Here is a 25,697-nt window from a genome sequence, read left to right on the forward strand (position 1 = left end):
ATGGTCAGGATTCATACTACACTGTGAATTGGGCCAGTATATGTAGGGGTAGTGTGTGAGTGGCAAACATGATGTTTTTGTTCACACAGTCCTTATACTCTACTGTTCATTTAGCTTATCAGTATGTCACTGTGACTGTGGTGAAATTGGTTGAGTGTATGCACTTTCACACCAATGTCTGTTTTTCAGTGCTGTTACATCCCTGTAGTGCCTGATATATTTGCAAATACATGTGTAATTCTCCATAGCAGATTTGGGTTAGTGTTGTGTCAGGCTGACTGTAGCTTGAATTGTGCTTGGTGACATGCTTAGCAGCACAGTGTAGTTCCCCTAATGTGATGTTATGTCCAGATATTTGTAGGATGTAGTGTTGTCTGGCCCCCATACATGTTGTGCACTTCTGACACGTCAGTGGGATGATGAGAGGATTTAAGTCACTAACTAGTGAGAAGTAATTGAGTGGTGGACTTGTGCTATTTCAGTCAATATATGTTAGAACAGACAGGAAGGTGTTACTGCAACTGTGTCAGCTTATCTACTCCGGTATTTCAGATATGTCCCTATTTTATTGGCTTTCTATCCCCACTTTTTCAGGCTTGGTTCAGATTCATTGCACTAAGGAGTTCTGAACATATCTCTCGACTGGCCAGATTGTTTCAGAATGTCCAGGTTTATTGCTCATAGTTCTGGTCTGTTCCACAGATTCATTATTTTTAGTTCTCTGGTACATCACTGTGATGATCTGAGGATTTCTGTCAGTAAATGATATATACATGTGTATATGTATATATACAAAACCTGACTTATTCTACAGAATCTTTTCCCTACTGTTGAATGACTCTACTGCATGATATATTTATAAAAGCATCGGAACTCCCTACAGCTCAAATGGTATAGTGGTACATGCTCTGACTATGGTATACAGGGGCCTGTGTTTGAGACTTGAGAGAGCTGATTATTTTATTGCTAGGCAGAATGGTGGCTGATGGAGACAGAGTGATTAAAGCAGTTTTAAATGGCTTTAAGTGGGTTTGCACAGGTTTATAAGATGCTAAGAAATGCCAACACATGGTTAACCGTAGATATGCTTAGTCTGTGTTGGTTTTACTTAGCATCGTGCAAACTCACTTACTCCCACTTACATCCGCACTAATTCCCTTAAAATAAAAGGAAAAAAAGTGGTAGGAAAGTGGTGAAAAATGGGCATGCAGAGAGAAAAACAGTATGAAAGCTAGCTAGGGATGTGCAGGACAGGTGTACCAGAGGTCCATAGCTGTCCATTTCTTATACAGCAACAGCTGTGCATTTGTACAGAATTTGGAGGTGAATTTGGACAGTGAAACCCCAGAGAGAGGGTTGAGGACAACATAAATGTGTTTTCAAGCCAATTGGACCAGATTACATGTGTCCAGTGGACACGTGTGAAATGGACAGCTATGTATGGGCGATATTTTTTTTGGGGACAGATGCCCTTTTTTTTAAGGTGAGAGTGGGATGTAGGGGAAGGATTGTAGGCATGCCTGGGGAGGTATGTTTGCTAGGGATACAAACAAGACAGACAAGACAGCAGAAAGGGGCAGTGTATGACACATGATGGGATAAGCACATTTGACAGGGTGGGTGGTTGAGAATCCAAAGTCAATGGGTCCCAGCATGGTTAAAGTGGGACTGAGATCCCCACCCATGGGCAGTCACCACTGCACCTTCATAGCCCCAAAGATGGCTGTGCTGCTGGCTGGACAGGAGGGGCAACCTGCCCCTCAAGGTGCACCAGGTGTCCCTCAATCTGGCACAGCTGTTCTTCAAACTCAGATTAAAGGGTGCTGCACACCAAACTTTGAACCTGACTGTGGGTGACAGGATTCTGTCCATGTCCACTCCCAGGTGGGAGACATGTCCTGTCCCCTGAGGCAGTTCCACCCAAAGTTGGTACAGGACCAATGAGATCCGGGTTGGGTCCCAGGTATGCTGGGGCCCAGTGCCACAGCAAGATGATGCAGGACAAGGCAGATCTGCTTTCCCAAATGTGCTTTGGTGTTGAGGTTTTACAAAAGATGTTGGTTAGTCATGAACAACACATTTGAAGATTAGTTATAACAGCATGCGTGGGTGTTCCAATTAACCCCATAAAACAGATTTGAAACCATTCCATAGCAAACAGAACACATGCATAAATGGAACAACAGTATGCATCATAACAGCATGCCAGTAACATTGCTGACAACAGGTCACCAGCAATGGTATCTGAACAAGGTATGTTAACATGCAAGCAATCAAATATATTAACAATAATATAACACAAGTCCCAACATTAGGGTTGGAGCACAACATACCTGTAGTATATGAGTAATAATTATTGATGCAGATGAGGGGTGGTGTGAGAGACAAAATGTCCATTAACGACTGCTTATGCTTCTATTTTCCACACCAGTACTGCTCAATACTCTATGAGTCTGCCCTCACTTTACATCTACCTATGCCCATAGCTTCTGTAGTACAAACATACCTATTAAACTGTCAGCCTGGAATGGTATGAGGCAAACTGTGACCACTCTGGGTGCATGACTAGAGGGGAATCATACATGTCAGGATTACTTATCTGGCACAGGAGGGGTACCCTGGACTGCTAAGTGAGTGTGCTGCTGGCATACGTCAACTGGTTTCCTATCTGTATCCAGGATTATTTGCAGCAGTGACTACTAACGGTGACAGTGTGACACTTGAGAGACATTTATCGGGAACATACCTCTCAACCTCTTAGAGCATGACATCTGAACAAAGCCATATATAAGAATGGGACAAAGGTCCATAAATATGGGCAATTTTTCCATATTGTTCTTACAAATTTAGAAAGTTGATAAAATAACAGGTTTTGCATTTGCATGGCTTTTCTGAAGGATATGACATCTGATACTTGTATGTCTATCATTATTTTCTAACTTCAGTCTATAATGGTTTGCCACTGATTTGCCATGACACCACTACTTTATGTAAAACGGACCAAAAATCGGAGACAAATATCTGAACATTCAGTGAATATCTGTGTAGTTGAGAGGTATGATTCAGAAAGAGTGCATGTTGGATGTACCTACCCTGCTATCATTTGCAGGCATGTGATGGGACAATTAGACAGTTGTACACCATTTATTAGTATACCCTTCATACAGCTACTGGTAAAATTTACTTACCTGTAAAACCTGTGGGGACAATTTCTGTTAACGCTACCTGACTGTTTTTACATTTATTTCTGATTCCTTGTGTGTAGATATGCACACATCTTAGTACCACTTCATGGATTTGAACCATGTCTGGGTGTGCAAAATTAACAACTAAGCTATTTCTCATTACACTGAGCTACTGTGGAACTGTTGCTTGTTGTTTCACTGGTTTATTCCTAATAGTCTCTTGGTTAGACAGTCTGAACTTGTAATCCTGTGATGCATGCATGACAGATAGTTATTGTACTGTGGATTACTTCTTTGGATTACTAGAATCTGGAAAGCAAAGGTTAACACAAGGCAATGCTGCCTGGAACACATGATGTTGATGTTGTTGTGTCTTTTGGCTTTTCCCAGTTAGGGGTCACCACAGCAGAACTCCGGTCCACTAATGATTGGCAGTAGACTTTTATGAGCCAAGTTGCCAGCTCTGACGCACAACCTTTAACGAAGGTACGCCCATTCACGAATGTCTCCATGCAGAAGACGCTCTACCTGAGAATCGAACTGGACAGCGTCTTACTGTGAGGCGACAACACTACCGCAGCACCACCACCGCAGTATGGAACACACTTTGATACTTTACATATTACTATTCAGGGTTCAGAGCTTAGTGCAGTATATATTTCACATTTAATTTATATCTTGTTTTACAGCTACACCATCTACAGTTTCTGCTAACAGCCTGTTTATAGATGAACCTCAGTTAATGAATGCTGTCACAGCCATATTTGCTGTAGAACCTGTATACATTCAATATATGTATACAACAACATACCAGAATAAACACAATAGTTTTTTGTAAGGGTCTTTATTCTACTTCAATATTCATCAGTCAAACTTTTTTATTTATTCAGTTCACACAGTAACAGTATAACTACTAGCAGTTAGCAATGTACTCTTTCTTAGCTATTTTAACAATTTACTGCAAAATATATTTGTACTCACCAGCCTGTCAGCACAGCCTCCGCAGTCTCTCGCCATGGGCTTTGACACTCTCAGCCCTCTCTGCTGCAGCTGTAAGGGAGAAAAACACATATTATGCATATCTGTCTATCACATTTGAGTATTTGCTATAAACTACTTGATAGTAACACTTACACACTACTGGAGCATTCCAGTCCCATCCATCTTGGATCCACTAGTCCAAGAGCTCCCCTTCCTATGCTTTAAGTCAACATAGTGGTGCTGTACCTGCTCACCAGTCCTGGGAATGCCAGTAGCACTGGTGAGGTCATGTGGAGAGACTGCTGCAAGGCCAGTACCAGGGCTCCCAATACAAAGCAGAGGCCTGGGACCATTCTCTCCTCATGGTTTTTTACTAGGAGTCCAGCCATGACCCTGGACTCCTGAATGCTCCAGTGTTGAGCATAAAAGCGCACTCCCTCTCTTATGCCAGCCATTGTATCTGTACATACGGCTATAACAGATTATGGCTGTATTCCCACCTGTGCCATTTAAATGGTGTGATATTCCCACCTTTTGCTGTCATTGGACCATTTTGAAAAGGTGAAGCTCTGCTAAGCAGTGCGCAAACCCACTAAGCTTGTTTTAACCTTGCTTAAAGGAGAATTTCTTGAGCACTGCTTAACAGTGCGCAAATCTACTTAGCTGAGCTACCTGCTACTTAGCATTCATGTCTTAGTAATGGTTACACCTGCTAAGCATAGCTGAGCATTGCTAACCATTGCTCACTTTTAATTTTTTAAATATATCTGAATACTGACTTCATTTATTATGTGCTTAAGATTTACTTTACATGACATCCTTCTATGTGCTTTTCTTACATTAGCAAGGGGTGTGACTATACAGTATGGGAAACATGTGAATACATGGGTGGTTTCAAATGTTATAAGCACTCACACTTACATTTTACACAAGTTACACTACCCTGGTTTACAAAAAAACAGTTATTACATAATTTAAGTTTAAAAAATATTTTTAACACAGCTTTCCCATATAAAACAAGTTGCCCATCTTGGTACTCAAACCATGAACTCCTGCATGCGAAGTGGGGACTCTAACCACTACACTATGTCAGTTTGGAAATTTCAATTGCATATTTGTATTTGTCTCCTATGGGATGTTTAAGCTATGGTAAGCAGAGGCCCATAACATGCACACCCACTTAGCTATGCTTAAACATTCCTTAGCCTAGAAAAAAATATATATAATATTATTATTATATTATTATGTTATATAGTGAGTATTGTAGTGTTCTGACAAGTCATTGATGACTGCATTCAGGAAATAATGGCATACATTTGACTTTCAGGCTTCTATCCATCAGAAATTCATGCTAATACGTATCCTGTTTTCTATCCACTTTTCTAAGTGTGTAAGGGCAAAATTTCAGTGGTGTCCCTATTTTTAGTGTTTTGTCCCCCCATTATTTGTACCTTTGTCCACATGGACTTCTGTCAGTGAATATCGGCATACATTTATTTTTAGATTTCTATCCTTCGGAAATGCATGCTAATGCATGCCCTGTTTTCTATCAACTTTCTAAATATCTGAGGGCAAAATGTAAGATGTGTCCTTTTTCAGGGCTTTATCCCCCATTATTTGTGCCTTTCTACAAATTTTCTGCTTTAGCAGGTTACAAGGGGTCATACGGCACTTTTACAATGCAGGGAGTGTGTCACAGAACCTGTCACACACCCCCTGCATTGCTTTCCTGCTGCCGTATGTATTTCAGTGTCTGCAGACAGTGAAATGATCATTTATTTCATTTCAGTGTTCATGGACACTGAATTACTGGCATAATATTAGAAAAATTCTCTAATATTATGTCAAATCATGATTAGAAAGTGCCGCATGGCACTTTACTGAGTGCAGGGAGTGTATTCAATATCCGTGCACTACTTGAGCACACCCCCTGCACTCGTTCATGGTTCGTCTCCATGTAGCTTAAACAGCAGTGCACCTTCATGAATATGCAAGCCACGCTGCTGTGGTTACACAGACATGAACCACTCCATACAGGAATAGCACTATTCCTGCACAGAATTTATTGAATCCCAGGGAGAGATTCAAACCTAGAGCTCTCGCCCATGCTTGTACTACAACCCTGATGCATACTTGCCTAGCTAATTCATCTTGGCTGTGATGGCATCAATTGATGGAAGTTAAAAAAAACAACTGTATGACTATGCAGGGAAGCATTAAACACATACATTTTTGCTTCAAATTATAGAATAAGTAAAGGAAAAGTACAGTTTCTGCCATGTGCTGTACATTTGAACCACAAAAGCATGCAGTCTTGAATACGTCAGCACATTGCTCACAGCAATATCAAACAACTATAACACTTGAGATGTCAGTGTCATGCTTTGCAATAAATCATGTGACTGTACACAGACAAAACTACATGTTACAGGAATTACTGTTCATCATTGAAATTTATTACATCAACATAAAATTCATCTTGGAGGGCAGTCAAAGATAACAAGATGAATAATAACATAATATTATGACATCCAAAATGTACAGGTAGTCTATGTATTGCACAGCATTTACACACAAAGCCATATTGACATAGACAGCATGTTTCCAAACACTTAGCAGATAACAGAGATATGTGCAGTCATCCTAGACCTAATCGCTATAGGTGTTAATGTGCCACATAAATACCAGATGTGTAAAAAGCTGTACTGCATAACATAACAAACACTCCCATATCTGTTTTTAAATAGGAAATATGGAACTAGCAAAATACCATCTAAATATGCCACACAGAGTCCGAGACCCACATATATGCATGAAACATTCATATTTGTCTATTAATTAGCGATTTGAGCTAATAGCACAACTCCCTTAATGTTTTAAAGCCATAATGAATAATGATGGAATGCACATATATCTGCCTTATAACATTAGTATGTGTCAGCATAATTAGTTAAGATGTCATAGTTTTAAAACACAAACATCAGAATTTAATTTTCAAAATGGGCAAGGCAGTAATGGCATTAGTGCACAGTCATGTGATTAAATAGCATATGTCTACATATACAGTAGTAAACCTGATAAGCCATAAGACAGAATGAGGAGTACAGATCCTCATCTCTTGCAATTGCACTTTATTCACATAATACAAAAATATTGTGAGATGTTTCTAGAACCTTTGCGGATAACAGAGACATGCATAGTCATCCAAGACGGAAGTGCTATTGGTGTTAATGCAACACATAAAACTGCATAGAAAGCTGCACTGCATAATTTACCAAACAAGTGTACATGTTACAACTCTGTTATAAAATAGAAAGTAGAGAACAGGTAACATAGCATCATAAATAGTGTGTACTGAGATTCATACCCACACATATGCTAAAAGAGTCACAGTGCTGTATCACTTAATGTTTTGTGTTATGGACAGCACACATCCTTTACTGTTGTAAAACTGAATGTAATAATCATGGAATCTGCCTTACAACATTAGTATGTGTCAGTGTTTAATTTCTTATAGTTTTATTATTTTTTACAAACTCTAACTTTTTTCTGCAATGGTGACCTGTAGTGGTCCTATATTCATGAAAGTGATTACAACAAACATGAATATTATTATTACTGCGGAGCTTAGTAATATGTAATATATATATATATATATATATATATCAGAAGTATGCTTTGTGATGCTTCTGGAAGCACTACAGATAATGTAGTAATCTGAAGCCTAAACACTATAAATGTCAGTGAACAATAAAAAGCTGTACTGCATAAGTTGCCAAACAATCGTAGGTCTTCCATATGCCATGTTCAGTATTAACTACATAATCGTTACTATTTAAATATAAATAAATAAATATATATATATATATATATATATATATATATATATATATATATATATATGTATTGGACTTGGACTCACATATAAAAGATTATCAATCATTTAAAGTTATTGCTTAACCATTTCAGCTAAGTGACTTAAAAGTTCATTACTGCGTCTAAAAGGAGAATTTATGAAATGTCATACACAGTTATATGTAGGATATCCTCATGCAAAGTAATTCTCAAAGTTTTATTAGAATGTGTACAATAGCCCAGTATAATTGCAGATAACCTCAGAAGGTGTCAAAATGGTAATGCTAACTTCATTTGTGTTACTATTATCAGTAGAAACACCTATAAAGTGCAACTGAAAGAGTCTCAGAAACAGACATATATAACAAATGCACGTATTATAATGTAGGTGTTAAGGTATTGATTATGCACCTTATTGTAGGCATCTGCTGGATAGCATTGGACCTATGCAATCCTCTGGTGAAGATCCACTGTGTCCCTTTGATACAGGTCATCATAGTGGTGAAGGACTTTATGTCAGTCTGGTAGATGCTAGTCCATCTGTGGTGGTACCTCGCAATCCAGTTCCAGATGTGGATCATCGCAAAGTTCATGGGGCATGCTCCCATACTCTGCTCATGCCCAGCATAGACAGAGGGCATCTGGGTGGTCTCCTTGACAGTCCAGTTTGGCAGTTGAATACAAAGAAGCTTCCTCTTAGTCAGCATCCTCACTATTGCAGTTGAAACTGGTACAAAAAATCAGTAATCACTTGAAATGTATAAAACTAAAAGCAAACAGAGCACACCACCGAAAATACAAACTGGGAGGGATACTGTACGACAATCCAAGAAAACTTTGCTGGCACTTTTCTCTGTTTTGTTTACATTTGTTCATGTTTTATTGTCAATCGATCATTAATTCCCAAATATTTATCTATTCCCTGCAGCTTAAGTTCCTTTATGCCACATTCTCATCCCAGACTGATATTTTCTCTGCGCTGAAGCTTTCCTGCTTTAGATGTTGCTTTTGCACATTTATCAAGAGAAAATTACATTTTTATACCCTCTGAGAAAGTTTTACCCTTTTACCCACTTGCAGTTGTGCTTTCAGCTCCTCATCTGATAGACTATACCATTTTAGATCATCCATAAAAAGAAGATGGGAAGTTTTTACACTTGGTTGTTTTCTGGGAGCTAAAGTGTAACCACAACCTAATCTGTAGAGAGCTTAATGGGTTAAGGCAAGACAAAAGAGCAGCATTGGCAAAGAGTCACCCTGGAATACCCCCTTTGAATTTATATCCCTGGAATAATAATTTGTCCTTTATCATGGCTTTTTCATGGCCACTGTAATATAATTGATCAATGTCTTATACAACTGTAGACATTCTTTTATCAATGAATGGGCAATGCTGTAAAATGTTTTTTTTTGTAATCTATCCATGCCATACTTATATTTTTCAATATTTAAAGTGTGGCTGATGTACAGTGAGCTTCAAAGGTAAGCTGTCACCTGCTGGGATTGCTGCGGTAGAATAGATTGCTATTATCACATATCAGTGTTATCATTAACCTGATAAATTAGCTTATACATGTTGTCAGTCTTTTTTTGTGTGAAATGTCTCCATCACAATCTGTCCATGATATAATGGAGGGGTGTAAAACTGAACAATATGCATACACATGAGGAAATGAACATCCATGACAAGGACATTTTCCCCATATGTATTTGTATAGATAAAATGGAAACAGACCAAGGGAATCATAGGTAAGGGTGGAATGACAATATATATGTAGTAATTCTGATTAACCTGCAATGTCTGTGGTTTGTTTAGGGACACCAGTGACTTCTGATGATTTCTGTAAGTTGTATTTTCTCTGACTAGTTTTTGCATACTCTCTAATGTTTAGTAATATATTTTCTATATATAAGGATGGGATAATAATATATCCATAGTCATTTCTGATTAACATATGACATCTGTGTAATGTTTACTGAAAACAAAGAATTATGAGGAGTCCAGTAAGTTATATGTTCACTGACTAACTTACAGGTACTCTCTGATAATATAGTAATAGTTGTTAGTACATTCAGTCTGACAGAAACAACGTGAGGATGACTTTGACTGTTCTCTGTTTATTGTGTTGATATGTAACCATGAGTGCCTAACAGTTGATTTTAATATGAAAGGACTATTTTTTCAACCACTCTGTATAACTTTCATTATGTGTGTGTTGAATGTCATATAATAACAGTAATATTTGTTATGACGTATGTCACTGACTGTGGATGTATATGTCAGACATCTGACGTTCTTGGGGTAAACATGCTGTTCATTATGTTTGGATGTGCATGCAACTCGGAAAGCAACCACATTGTTATGATAGGTATGTGGTACAATGTTTGGGTAGTTTTCCCTTACTTGTTGTGATATCCACTACCATGGGTTCAAATCTCGCATGTGACCTATGCAGTTTTTTTATGGATTGTTACATTTGATAAGGCTATTGTTATATGTGATAATGCTGTAACATATATTACACATTAAGAAGTTGTTTTCATATCCATTCTGTTTTTCTATACATAACAGTAATATACTGCAATATCATCATGCCAATATGTGAGCCCTCTTATTAAGTATAACATGTGCATATTACAGTGTCTTCCAGATGATAATCAGAATTAGAGGAGACAATTTCTAGCACAGAGAGAATGGAATTATATTTGAGGCTCTTCAACAGCATAGCTGCAGCTTTCTTGGATGGATGGGAAATACTCTGTGGAGGAATGAACTGTGGATAGACCTAACAAACATGATCAATGCTGTGGGTAGTCACAATAGATCTAGGGAGGCCTGTCACTGACATTGCTAAGATGTGATCCTCCATGCAGCTAACAGACTCCACAGTTATTAGAGGGTGAGAAATACCACTGACAGTGAGCTACCCTTGCCTCCCTGGATGAGATAATGGCATTTTCATGTCACATCAAACCGCAGTCATGATCCCTGAATGCCCAGGGGAAGAACTGAGGAAGGTGTTCCAAGATGCATGTCCTACATTGCAAAACAATGCCACAGAAACCCAACCTTCTTAAAGATCTTTATTTTACAGTTATTAATGTATTGTTATATTTGTTTTGCAGCAGTAGAATTATGCCATGAATCTGGAAACACACATGATTCACTATGGATTAGTGCTTAAGTTTTGATCTTAGTGAGAGAAGAAGTATAGGGACATTAATTCTTGGACACTGCTGATCAACAGAAAGCTTGAAGACTGTTTCATAGGTACCAGTTTGGAATTGCTGCTTATATGTTGCTCCTGGTGAGAGAAAGAGCAGAGTACATTGATTTCTGGTTATCTCTTATTGGGCTCTGAGTGTTTGTGTGGGACCTTCCTGATTAGTCTGGTTGCTACTCAAGGCATCTATCAGGAAAATGCAAGAACATGCCTACTGATCCCTGCAACATCTGGGACAAGACTGTTGATCAGCAAAGAGCCTGTGGCCTGTTTGTCATCTTGGGACTGTTTTGCTTCTGGTGAGAGAAGAAGCAAATAGGCATTGTATCCCAGCAGCATGAAGCTGTGGTGAGACCAGCACTAGTAGTAGCCAGGCAATAGTCAAACAGGAAAACCTACTATTTTCATTATTTTTGACAAAGCTAATTCTTTCTTTTCAGTAAGTACTGCTTGATAAGCTGCTGCCTAACTTAACTTCAGAATATCTCCCTAAATACTTTATTTATAAATCATCAGGGTCTATTTATTAGTTTCCACTTGTATCTGACAGTGCCCTATATAGAAACAAGCACCTTGACTTGGCATTTTTCCTGCAAAATCACCCTTGAATTTTCACCAGTACCTAGATGTATACAGATAAACTAGTTTGCAGTGACAAGCACTGCCCCAGAGTTGCAAACCAGATATTTCTTACATTATTTTATGTTTTCACCGCAACTGTATAATCAATAAAAATGGGTCTGTTATCACGGATATGAACATTCCCACTATCTGTGAAACCAACATGGTGGATATGGACATCCTGAGGCAATGTAGAAATTACTTTATGTTTACTGACAATCATCTGTGAGAGATATATTTACGTAATGTCACTGGAGGCAAAGCTCTCATATAAAAGCACTCATAATGTCACTCAGGCTGTCAACAGTACACATGCTGTACCAATCATGAACAGTTCAAAGCAGGCACACAGACCGACATATGCTGAGGCACTTAAATGTAACCTTCCTAAACCTCAAAGATCTCCTAAATGAAGTACACATAACAAATATTCTCAACAGCCCCGAATGCACTCTTTCAAAGGAATGCCCACACCAGCACATGCAGCCACATCTCATAGAACCTCTACTTCTAAGTTCATAAGTCAAGCCACCATTCATTCCAAAATTCTGGTCATTGGAGACTCCATTGTGAGACACACTGATGATGTCCATCTCACCAGGCTGAGTAATGAGACAGTCATGGACAGTTGCTTATCAGGGGCCAGGATCTGCCACGCTATGCACAAACTCAGGTCAATGGACCACAAGCACCAGTATGACTCACTCATAGTCCATGGGGGTGTAAATGTCATGACAAATACTTCCCTAGACTATATAAAGAAAAACATCATAGAGTTCTCAGACTATGTGTCCTAGGCTGGTATGAGCCTAGCATTCAGCAGCATTTTACCTTCTCCAAGGATGATAATACAATATGAACAGAAGATGACTGACTTAATAATTAGTTTAGTTTATTTTGCCATTCTAAGGGGGTGCTATTATTTGTCACCATGGAAGGAGATGGTCAACAGACCATGTTATGGATGGTCTGCACCTCTCCTCTCTAGGATTTTGAATATTAGCTAATATATTGTTCATATGCATAGTAATATTTTTGGCAAAGCTGAATGGAAAGTGATACTGACATACAAAATCAAAACCAAAAAAAATCTAAAGCTGTTACTACTCAATGCTAAGAATCTAAAGAAAATCCCCACTCCCTACAAGCTATCCTCACTGTAGAGAATACTGACTTCTGTGCAGTTAATGAGACATGCTTTAATGCTGCAACGATCACATTGGCAGTGCAAAGCTATAATGCCTCCTGCATATTTAGACCAGCTACTCTGAAGCAGGGATTAACGTGGATGTGTGTTGATTTAAATAAAAAAAAAAAAAATATCTCAAGAATTGTCAAACAGAGAATGCACTTGAGCTTCTCCACATTCAAACCACCATAGATAAAATCCAATACTACTTTTTTGCAATCTATAGGTCCCCCTCTATGACCCAGGAAACCCATAACATGTATTTAAACTTATTGGAAACTCTCACCATCCAACCCATACCATATTCATGGGTGACTTTAATTATCCCTGTGAATCATATGCAGCACTAAATATGCAGGCACAGAAATTATGGATTTTGTAAATTATCAATATACTGACTAGGAGGGAAACATACTGGATTTGGTCGTTTCTAATATGGAAGAGTGCTGCACACCCCCTAGTGCGATGTCTTCTCTGGTAAGGTCAGACCACAAAATGTCTCCTTTGAAATAAAAATAAAAATCTCAAAACCAGCTAACCCTGGAATGTTCAGGAAATATGCTAAGGCTAACTTTCTATTGTTAAAGGATAACCTGGCAACATTTCAAGCCAATATAACCCATGGCAGCACTGTTGTCTACAGAGAACTGTAGACAGAAACCCTATACAAGCAAGTTAATAGCTGCATGGCAGCAGCTGAACCCATCAGGAAGAAGTACAGAACTAACTGAAGAAAAAAAAAAAAAAAAAAACAAGACATCCTGGTGGAGTCACAGTATCAATAGGCTGTATAACAGAAGGAAGAAAATCAACGCAAAAATTAGGAGGTGTAGCATCCTCAGGATAAAAGCACCCTCAAACAACTCAGTGGACAAATAATGTCTAGCAAAGCCAGATTTCAGTTAAATTTGGCCTCCTAGGCCAAGGAAAATTACAAGGCATTCTTTGGCTATGTTTGCAAATTCAAAGACAATACACAGTTATGTGCAGAGCTCATTGATAATGGAGCCACCTTTACAGAGCCAGAAGATATAGCAAACCTACTGGCAGAGAAATGTAGCTGTAAATTTACCCCTGTCTCCCCCTCAACCTCCCCTCAGAAAATACCATCAATTATAACTCCCCCTACTATCACTAGGGAACAGTGATGCTCTCTGTAAGGCCAATATCATTGCATCAATTGCTCCAGACAATATTCCCGGATACCTTCTAAATAACATGAAACATGACCTATCAGAGCCTCTGGAATTGCTATCTAAATGTAGCATCTAAGCAGGCTCCATGCCTCATGAATGCAGAAGATGAACAGTTATCCCTCTCCACAAAGGTGGACCATCTACAGACCCTGGAAACTACAGACTCATAAGTCTCACTAGACTCATAGACAAAACCATGAAAAGAATTATCATGGAAATGATTGATAATGACATAGGAAACCTCCAAACAATGAACCCAATCGAGTTTGGTTTCATCACATGCGGGCCATGCCTATTCAACTTGGTGGACTTCATTGAAAAGGTCACCAAAACAATGGAGGAGGGCAAAATAGTTCACTAAGCCTATCTTGACTTGGCCAAGGCATTTGACACAATACCGCACTCAGGCATTTTTGACATACTCAAGAGGTTAGGTACAAACAACCTGGTGTATAGCCATCTGGCTCACAGACAGGACCAAGGAAGTTAAAATTAGGGAGTCCACCTCTACAATGAGGCCAATCACAAGTGGAGTTCCTCAGGGATCAATCCTGGGATGACACCTTTTTGGCATTTACTCCTCTGATGTCAAGGCCAATGTCAAGTGCCTCTGGATGACCACATTTTAGATGATTGCAACAGATGACCAAATTTTAGATGATTGCAAATTAGAAGCAATCATAGAATCCTCCACTGACACTAATGTTTCCAGGAAGGGCTACCACAGAGAAACAACATGTGTCAGAGCTGTGGACTAAAACTAAATGCCAAGAAATGCTTAAAAGTATCATTTGGAAAGTCATCCACTCCAGGCAACTATTTTATTGAAAGCACATCCCTAAGAGTTGACACAGTAGTCAGGAACTTGGGAGTACACATAGACAGTAATCTAACCTTTGAGCATCATGTGTCTACAGTACTGAGGAAATTCATCTATGTTGTATAAACAAAGATATGGCATTCAGGTCCAAGGAGGTCATTGTTCCACTCTATTCTGTATTCATTAAACCTGTCAGTGAGTACAGTGCCCCATTTGGCTCCAACAATTTGAACATCCATAGAGGTTCCACACTAAAAGAAAACAGCACATAAGGAGCACGTCCTTTGCAGACTCCCTCATGGCCCTATCCCTGTATTCTGTCTATTAAAGGCTGTTGAGGGGAGATCTATGCCTGTCATGCAAGGCATTTTCAGACCCCTCTCTGATGGACCTCCTGTATATTTACAAAACAAACAGTACCAGAATTATCCATTCTAAAGATTTAAACTTCACCTGTGATGTAAATAGGACCTGCTGGGGAGACAGGTATATAAACAAGTCTTTCTGTGGAACAGGCTCACCATCTAAGTGAAGCAGAGTTCCTCCTTAACCCAATTCAAGTATAACTTGGACAACTGGATGGGGAACAAGAAATTAATTCCTGGTTTTGTATCTATGTCTCTACTGGACACAGGCAACCTCTAAATGGTTCATGTCCCAAGTCTCTGCTTATAAATATATCAAGTTCCAAGTCCAGCTTACACTTATCAAGGTTACCAGAACTTGCGAGAGATTTGTAATACTTGGCTAGGCTTAAAAAGACCCTTGTTGTCATTAGCCTAGTACACACTTATGAATCTATGAAGTGGATGCACAATAAGTGTTACAGCATGTTACCTTAGTGCCACAGTACATACATACATAACACTCCCAGCATCATGTGTGATGTTTTTGCTTTTCAGTTGCATATGCCCATCAACATCTGCACAGTGGCAGCACATGGCACTTAAGTGTCTCCATATACTGTTAGTGTGATCCATAGCTTTCTGTGCATCTGCCTTCTGTCATGACAGTAGAGTATACTCACATGTTGATTTCCCCCTGCCATTTTGTCTTACAGATATATCCTTGCAAGACATGGATATTACAGCTGCACATACAGACAGACAAGGTATGGTTCTTCCATCTTGTTTATATGATGCAGCATTTTCTAGCACACCTGTGATGTATGATATTCATATTGCCTTGTTTCATACACAAGTACATCTGGATGACATGTGCACTGTTTGATATGTAAGTGTCTCCATATCCTGTTAGTGTGTACCATTTCTGTTCTGTACCTCTGCCTGCGGTCATGACTGTGGAACATACCCACATGTTGACATTTATGTGCCTTGTTATACTACATGACCTGCATTATGACAGATAATACACTGTCCAAACAGGGAGGATGTAAATGGTACGACATTGCATCTGTCTACTACATGTCACTATTGATAATCCCATCTGTGGCTTTCATGACTACTGTATTTTTCTTCAACATCACATCATCTCACATCAGCCTTGACCATCTGGTATTTATCTATATTATCACCTTTGTCTTATATCTCTGTTGGAATGGTACATGATGGCCATTATGTGCTTAATGATAAAGTTTTTATGTCTATATTTCCACATGACAGTTGCATTTCAACCATCATCTCTGACGGTGGAGTAAAAAGATGTGCTAGGCAGGTTTTACTATTGTTATTAGTCTCATTTGTCATACGTGTTCAATATGTAATGACATGTCATCTCTGTTATATAGGGTTCCTAAAAGGGTCTATATTAGTTCATTGAAAGACATCTCCGTCGACAAGGTAAGGAAGTAGTTGTCCAACTCCACAACTTTGCCCTTTCTCCCACTGTAGTATGATCTTGAAGTTAGTATATATAGTTGGGGAGGGTGGGAAAGCCCCCCACTTTGGTGGGTTTGATTTAGTGTGTTGTGTGTTTCTTTGTGCTATGGGACAATTGTTTCATTGCCCTGAGTAAAATTCTGTGACTCACAAAAGTGAATTTGACAGTTTGATGTTGATAGAGATGTGGTCGATGGAGATGTCTTTCAATGAACTAATATAGACCCCCCCTAAACCATTCACAGCCACAATGTTCTGGAAAGTCCATATCCTCATTACCATTGTAGTCATATAGTTGTCTTATATTTCATTACTAAGCTGCATCATTTGATTTACGTGAATGCATATGACTTTTTTCATCTCTCTTTTCTTGTAGCACGTTCAATGCCTGCCTCCTCCAGTAGCTCATCCACTGATCCTGAGGTGCAATGTGATGTGTCTTACTGTGATAGCATGGCCTGTGGCACACAGGCCACTGAACTTGTTTTATCATCTGGCCAAAAAGGGGACAGTCTTGCGGATCATGCTTTATCCCCAGATATGCAGGAGAATGTGACTGGCCATTGTTATGATGTGCAAACATCAGATGAAGGACATGATGACCATGATTCACTATCCCATGTAGAGTTTGGTAATGATGGTGCCTCTTCCTCACAATGGAGAAATACTGCCCATCAGACTACATGTGAGAGTGTAGCTGGTGCACATGGATGCATGTCAGAGGGTGTCCATCTACTATTAAAGGTGAATGAATGTTCACAGTGATATCAAGAATCTGACTTTCATGTACTTGCCCATGCCACTGATTATGCAGCAAACCAGATGTGGCAGATGCAGCTATGTCCACCATGTGAGCTGTCAGTATGGATACTGTAGACTGCATTACAGTAACACTGACAGTTGATCCAATGCATGCCCTGTTGTGTCATTCTGACCCAGTGGCAATGATGACCACTGTGTTGACCACTGACAGCTTAATCTGTAGGCATTTGTTCAAATGTCTGATGCCATAGAATTCTTTGATAATTTATCTGACCTAGGCGACTAGCTTCAATTTGTGATATGTATTACCTCTTTAACATTGACATATGTTATTATTGATACTGACAACACTAATGCAATATGTGACATCATGCTTTCATGTTTGCATCATTTGCTGGTGGATGGATAGGACTGATGTTAAGATTATACCTTTTCTTGTTGTCTGCCATTCTTGCATGCACAACTATGCCTATGCATGCATACATCTGTCAATTATGGCATTTTAATATGGCATTGACATACCCCAGCCTCAGCACTCACTGCAATTCTCTGTACTTGTTTCCATTTTCATTCACTTTACTGAACTGTATTTTCCATGTGTGCCTTCCCATATCTGACTGAATCTGCATAAATACACTAACATATATATATTCCTATTATGCTATATTCCCAACATTGATGCATGTTACATGTATATTGTGTGGTCACTGTCACTGATCCTCTGCATGGCTGAATATATTTTACCAGGGAATTATTCATGTTGTAGTGATAACACGTGCAAGTGATGCAGCACTATTAGTATATGGCCCCTGTTTTTTGTATGTTTTTGCCGATACATTCCCATGCACGTTATGGACCTAGATTTTTTATGATAGTGGCTGCTTGACATATAATGTTCTATGCTGTTTATCTATATGATGATAACCTACATGTCCAATGACACCTTCTTTTGTTCACACCTCCTGCATCCCACACATGTGCTTGTGGGTTCTTGTTTGCTGATGTACCTCACAGACAGTCTTCCTGCACTGATGTTTCCTCTCATTGTTTTGTATACGTTCTTACTGGCATAGCTTGCTCTGGTATACTTGATCTGAATTAGTTATCTAGCTAGCTGTTTAATGAAGTAGTGTATTTTTGTATTCTAACAAGCTGTTTTCTGTGTTTTTCTTCAAGAGGACAGAGGATTTTCCATCTAGTGGCAGTGGGTGGTAGCCTGCTGTGTATAGGTTGGGGAAACATATTAGAGACTTTTGCCAATAGTTGTTTTATTAACCAAAGGGCTTATTAATCAGCTTACCTTGTTTTTACTAACTTTATATATTCTGCACAGCTGAGTGGCTCTTGACTCATTTCTACAAAGCAAAGTACTTTTATTACATAAGCACACTTTTTAATAAGTGGGTTAAAGTACACTGCTGTTATCATGAATGACTTATTGCCTTTCCTTAAGTTTAAGTTTGTTTCTGGTAGGATTTCACTCCGGACACATTTTTACTATGGTTGTACATTAGGAAGACTGGGATTATTCAACTAGTTGCAATAGGTATTTACCTAGTCTGTCTACATTGGGAAGCACACAAAAGGGCTATAGTTGTAGTCATTTTATTGGCCAGAGGGCTCAGTAATTAGTTTTGTGTATTTCCGGTGCTGGTATAAATTCATTCCATTAGCATGGAGCTGCTTGCCATGCCATTGCCTTGTACAGATGCAAACATCTGGACACTGCTTGTTTTCATTATACTGTGAAAGTTAACTGTGCTATTTCTTGGGGGAGGGGGGTTGCACTTCTTTATAGTTTTATAGTTTAAAGTTGTGTTTTCAAACTACTTTATGGGCTGCTGTACTCCACTGACCTACATTTTATCAGCTGTTTCTCAGTATTAGGCATCTGTTTGTGGTTCTTTAACATTTAGGCTGCAAACCAGTTAACTGAAAGTCTGCACTCTTGTGGCAGATTTCACCTATATGAGCTGGGAAGTGTTGCATGCTTACCTGATTGGCTTTAGGGCATAGTTAGTGTAAAACTTGATTTTTTCTGATAGTATGTAAGCCTCGTGTTTTCTCAAAGCTGCTCTTCATGCAGCAGCAGTTACTGGTGCATTGTATACACGCAATCATTAGAAGTTGAAATTTTGCTATAAAAACACCTTGGAACTTTACCTCAGTTCTGCATTACTCATGGGGCAAATAGTTTGCAGAGTGAGCAGTTTTTACACATTTACAAACATCTGGCTTGTATGCTGGGCAGGTTTGCTGATTAGGTTAGCTGCAGATTACACCAAGAAAGCATTCTTCTCTCATCCAGCTTCAAACATGCTCCACTCTTATCCCTCGCAAGTATGCATTATGACCTGCAGCCATGGATAGGCACTTTCCTGATACCTCTGCATTGAGCCTGGTGGACATGGGTATCCTGAGGCAATGTAACAATTGCCCTGTGTACACTGACAACCACTTAATTCTTGAACAGACAAATACAGTAAGTGAGAAATATAGTTACCCGTTGACACTGGTGGCTAGAATCTCACATACAGACACAAAAAGCAGCAAACAGGTTGTCAGCTACTCATGGACATCACTCACCACACCCAAAAAGGACCACACACACACACATACACTCACATATTCACAGGTGTTCACATGTAACTTACCCAAACCTCAAAGTTCTCTCAGGTAGAGTCCCCAGAAACTCCACGTGAACACAAACAAGACAATTTCCATCACAGCACATAAAGCCACATCTCATTGTGTCTCAGTTACCAAGCCTATAAGGCAAAACACTCCACAACCCAATATTCTGGTCATAGGAGACTGCATTATGAGACTGTTACCAGGCCGGATAAGGAGAAGGTTACAGTTAGTTGCCTGTCAGGAGTCACGATCTGCCAGATCACACAAGCACTCAGGTCATTTATCCCTAAGTACCACTATGGCCAAGTCATAGTCCATGTGAGAATGAATGACATGAAAAGTACCTCCTTAGACTATATGAAGGGGAAAAATGATTGATCTCTCAAAATAAGTGTCACAGGCAGGTATGAGCCTAGGACTGAGCAGCATTCTCCCATCTCCAAGGATGATGCCACAATACCAGCAAAAAATGAACGACTTTAACAATTGGCTTAGCGATTTATGTCATTCTGAAGGGTTTCAATACTTGTCAGTCTGGGATGACATGGTTGACAGGCCAGACTGCTATGTCAGGAATGGTCTTCACCTGTCACCTCTAAGTTTTCAGGTATTGGCAAAACATTATCTACCCCTATAGTGCCTTTTTTAGGCATTGCCAAACAGTCAAACCTTCCAACATAACAAAAGCTACTCAGGATAAGCTAAAGGTGTTACTGTTCAATGCTAGGAATCTTAATAAGAAACTACACTCCCTGGAAACTCTCCTCACCCTAGAGAATGCTGTCATCTGTGCAGTTACTGAAACATGGTTCAAAGCCAAAGAACGCACTCTAGCAGTGCATGACTGCAACACCTCTCATATGTTCTGACCATCCTCTGAACATGAAAGAGCAAAAGGCAGAGGTGTACCTATCTTTATATTTATTTTGTTTATTGGACATTTGTTTACTGGGAAGGTGTACTTGACCCGCAAGAACCCATTTTCAGTGGAGGCCTGGGGAGAAAATCTCTGACATGTAAGAGTTACAAGTTACAAAAGTTACAAAATGACTTTTCATTTTAGCTGAAAAAATATATACAGTATTAAAAATCTGGAAAAAAGCATTAAACTTATGCAAAATAAATAGGAGACTATGATTACAAATGCAGAGAAATTCCTAGTGAGAACATTCAAGAAGAATGGGATGGTGTGTGAATACTTGAAGAGGTCTTATTAGAGAGAATTCTAAATGATGAGATAGGAATAAAGAAGAAAGGGAATATGGAATTGTATATAGAAGATGGAAGGAGAGACCAAAGTCAAGTAGGAGAAGATTGAGCGAAAGGTTATAAAAGGTGGGTGAATAATTTAGTATACAGCTTGTCAACCTGGGGTTGAGCAGGAACAGATGCAGAATTTAGAGAGGTGTTCCTTAAGTGAGCATTTAAAGGCAGATGGCTTGTGGTTGGGTCTGATAGTTAAGGGGAGAATGTTCCAGATTTTTGCTATGGAGCAGAAGCATAGACTTTGACCAGCAGATATCCTGGGATGGTATTCGACCAACAGTTGCTTGTTTTCTGATCTAAGAGATCTAGTAGGTGTGTAGGTATGGAAGATAGTGTTGAGAGTTGGGCAGGGCAAGGGTTTATGAATGATCTTGTGAGCCATTTAAGTTGTAGGAAGGTTAGATATTATGGAAGTTTAAGCCAGTTGAGAGAGCGAAGGGGTATGCTATAATGAGTGGAGTATTTTGCATCAGTAGCAAATTTTGCAACTGTATTGCAGCAAGTTTCGAGCTTAGATTTGAGGTTAGTTTGTAAGTTTGTCAGAATGGTGGCACAGTATAAGTGCAAAGGGAACTAAAAATTCGATTAGTTTATACAACAGAAAGTCTGTCAAGACTAACACTGGTGCAGCTTCATGAATTAATACTGCAGAGCAGCCAGTAGACAAAAAACTGTCACAGGGCCTAGAGGGTTTATCCACAGTAACAACCCCCAATTTACTCAGAATAATTGATCCGGTTAGTCACGGCACCACACTGTTAAGGAAATTAAAAATTAATTAAATAAATAAGCAGTCTTGATAGAGTTTTAACATTTATTAGAAATCACACATGTGCGGGAGACAGAACCAAAGTCAGTAATGCCTCCCTGAAAAAACATGTCCAGGTATTTTTATAAGAAAATACAAGTGAAAATAACATGTTTTATCTATCAGATCACTTCCAGTATCCAATAAAAAGTTGTTTACTACCAAGATCAGTAAATGTAATTATTCTTTAGAAGAGTACAAAATATGTAAAATGAAATACGTCAATGGTCTAAAAACAGGGTAGTTAAAACATCCTTCTCCCAACTCAGCATTAGTAATGTTACAATGGTGAAATGTTCTCATGAGAAACTAGAAGGAATGCAGTCTTAAGCAGACTAGCTGATACATTTTAGTCCATTCATATGTTCCAGCTATCTAGCAGTTTCAGCACAATTCATAAACATGCACAGCTTATAATATCTATTTCTGGACATTTGCAGTTTGTTTACTCTTTAAAAGAATCTGCTGACATGGTTAAAAGTTTCATCATGCGCACTGACCACATACTCAAGTCTTTCTCCAACATGTACAGATCTTTCTACACTTCCTTATTATTTATTATTTTTTTTTTGTTTTGTTTTTCAACACATAAGAGAGGGGCAGAAGGTAGGAGGTGGCAAGTGTGTGGATCTAGGAAATGTTTGTGCCTGTAGATAATATTTAGTTGCTGGTGTGTTTTCTTGATATTATTTTGAATATGGAGGTCAAACTTGAGGTGTTCATTAATGGTGATGCCTAGAAGTTTGGTACGGGGAACAAGTTCTATTTTGGTGGTGTTCTTTGAGAGAATTGTAAACTGGCTTTTATTTAGGGAGAGAGATTTGGGAGTGAAAAGTAGAAGTTTAGTTTTAGAGGGGTTGAGTAGTAATTGATTATTAGCAAACCAGCTTTCTGTGGATGTGAAAATAGCTTGATAGATTTGTTGAAGGTGCGAAATAGAGTTGGAAGAGCAGATGACTGCTGAGTCATCAGCATATTGTATGAGTGTATCTGTAGGGTGGAGGTATGTAGGTCATTAGTAAAGATGTTGAATAAGAGAGGGCCAAGGATAGAGACTTGAGGAACTCCAGTTGAGGTATTCTGGAATGAGGAGATTGAGTTTAGCCATTTAACTGACTCTGGGCTTTGGCCAGCTAAGACCTACATGAAATCAAATCAACTGGACGTATAAGTGAATTTAAGTAAATCTTTATCTGCACTTTTTTCAAATAATACAGCATTTAAATTGATTTATTTGTGTTACATTGAATACTATCTAGCTGGAAGTTGTGGCTCTGTTTTTTCAGTTAGTTCCCCACCTACCCTCCCTGATTTTGCTTTGGTGTTAATCTTGGTGGCTTTAAATCTGCCCACCCCTCTTGTAAATTTGCATTTGCATACTCCTCCTGGGCCCATCTCATTTGCTCACCCCAAAAAAAAAAAAAATAAAATTGCACTTTTTTCATCTGCTTTTACTGTATTTGTGTTTCTTCCTACTTTATTTTGCTTTTGCGTCATCTTAAAAGTACTCAATTGTATTTATTACTGCTTGGTGTAACCATCATTCTGAGCCTTTTGGTTTAAGCACTTGGGCTTCAGACCAGTTGTTTTACATTAAGAAGGTTTGTGGTCTGCACTCTTGTGGGAGAGGCTGGACTCTGCCCTTCTGAGCTGGGAATTTCTGGTTAAATGCTTATAGTGCCTGCATATTTGAACTACTTCTTACTGAAATTGGTGCGCCTTGTTTGCTGTAGCATAGACTAGATCCAGGCCTGCTGAATCTAGCTTTGTTTGCATAACTTGAGCACTAATCCAGGCCTTCTTAAAAGTATTCAATTGTATTTATTACTGCTTGGTAGTAACCTGATTAAAGTGTAACTATCATTCTAAGCCTTTTGGTTTAAGCACTTGGGCTTCAGACCAGTTGTTTTACATTAAGAAGGTTTGTGGTTTGCACTGTTGTGGCAGGACAGGTATACATCCTTCTAAGTTGGGAACTGCTGATTGAAGGCTCAGTGTCTGTTATTCTAAAAGTGTATTAGTTCTGGTTTAAGCACTTGGGCTCCAGGCTAGTTATTTTACATTAAGAAGGTTTGTGGTCTGCACTCTTGTGGGAGGAGGGATTGGACTCTGCCCTTCTGAGCTGGAATTTCTGGTTAAAGGCTTATAGTGCCTGCATATTTGAACTGTTTCTTACTGAAATTGGTGCACCTTGTTTGCTGTAGCATAGACTAGATCCAGGCCTGCTGAATCTAGCTTTGTTTGCATAACTTGAGCACTAATCCAGGCCTTCTTTTTTGGAGAAGGTTCCCCTGCACCCCAGTGGCAGTTGTGTGCAGTTAGAACTTGTCTGATTGAAGACTACAGGAACAGGGCTCAGTTTTGAGACTTTTTTTACTGGTTAATTGGGTAATTTGTTTAAAAGCCTTTTCTGATTACTTGTAGTCATCTAAAGCTGTTTTAAGTGTATTTTTTACTGTTTGTAGTCATTTAAAGCTGTCTTAAGCGCATTTTTTTACTGTTTTTGCCTTATCTTTTCAAAAAAAAAATGTTTCCTTGTTTCCCACCTTTCTAAGCTAGTATAGTCCAGTTTTCAGGCTAGTGCTGAATTCAGGGCTGTGTTACAATTTTCTGAGTTGCCCATACCTTACTTGGATAGAGGGAGGTTTCTCTGTTCACCTGTGAAAGAGGGAGCTTTGAGCAGCCATCTGCCCTGGAAGAGTGGTTCCAGCCCAGAAGTTAGTTTATAGGCCATTTTGTGCTAATTTTTATCTCTTTCATTTCCCTGCTGTAAAAACCATGTTTGCAGTTTTGCATGTCCAGGCAGCGCCGGTTAGCTAGGGCTAAATTTATCCTGGCTCCACCAAGTCTCCTCTTCAGTTTTTCCCTTGAAAATAGTCTAACTCTCAACCTAAGCACTTAAAAAGCATCCTACAGTCCAGCACTTGCTCAGACCTAATAGCAAGCACTAATATACCCCGACATTTGATTGCCCAGCAGGGCAAGGCTCATTATTTACCCCTCACCAACCAAGCGACTAAGCAGCTCACCCTACTATTCAGGCATGACCAAAGGACAATTTCAGGTATACTCTCCAGTCCAGCTGGTGAACCTGGGTATCCTGAGGCAATGTTACAACTGCCTCATGTACACAAACAACCCTCTCCTCCTACCACAAAACATTAACATATGCAAGAGATGCAATTATATAGCGAAATTGGAGGCTAAGCTCTCTCCACCCAAGACTGGAACAGGCAGTCATGAGGAGAAGGTTAACACTTGCACCACACCTCCAGCCTCACATAGACATACTAAACCAGCACTGGCAAAAAATACACA

The sequence above is a fragment of the Protopterus annectens genome, chromosome 1.part1 (assembly GCF_019279795.1).
Source record: "Protopterus annectens isolate FY-2018-M chromosome 1.part1, PAN1.0, whole genome shotgun sequence".
NCBI classification, from domain to species: Eukaryota; Metazoa; Chordata; order Ceratodontiformes; family Protopteridae; genus Protopterus; species Protopterus annectens.